We start from the raw sequence: 484 nt of genomic DNA on the forward strand, positions 1-484 counted from the left end.
CCACGGCTGCACCCACAGCCACAACGACCACGGCTGCACCCACAGCCACAACGACCACGGCTTCACCCACAGCCACAACGACCACGGCCGCACCCACCGGCACAACGACCACGGCTGCACCCACAGCCACAACGACCACGGCTGTACCCACCGGCACAACGACCACGGCTGCACCCACAGCCACAACGACCACGGCTTCACCCACAGCCACAACGACCACGGCCGCACCCACCGGCACAACGACCACGGCTGCACCCACAGCCACAACGACCACGGCTGCACCCACCGGCACAACGACCACGGCTGCACCCACAGCCACAACGACCACTGCTGCCTCCTCCGCCCTCATCAACCAAATCAGTCTTGTATCAGTCATTGTGGCTGTGATGACACATGTACTTCACTAAAGTTGTAAAGTTCTATACTTGTAAATTAAGTGATTAAAATTGAATGATTGATATGAAGAATTTAGATGCCTGAAATA

Source organism: Micropterus dolomieu, linkage group LG09 (genome assembly GCF_021292245.1).
Source record: "Micropterus dolomieu isolate WLL.071019.BEF.003 ecotype Adirondacks linkage group LG09, ASM2129224v1, whole genome shotgun sequence".
Classification (NCBI taxonomy): domain Eukaryota; kingdom Metazoa; phylum Chordata; class Actinopteri; order Centrarchiformes; family Centrarchidae; genus Micropterus; species Micropterus dolomieu.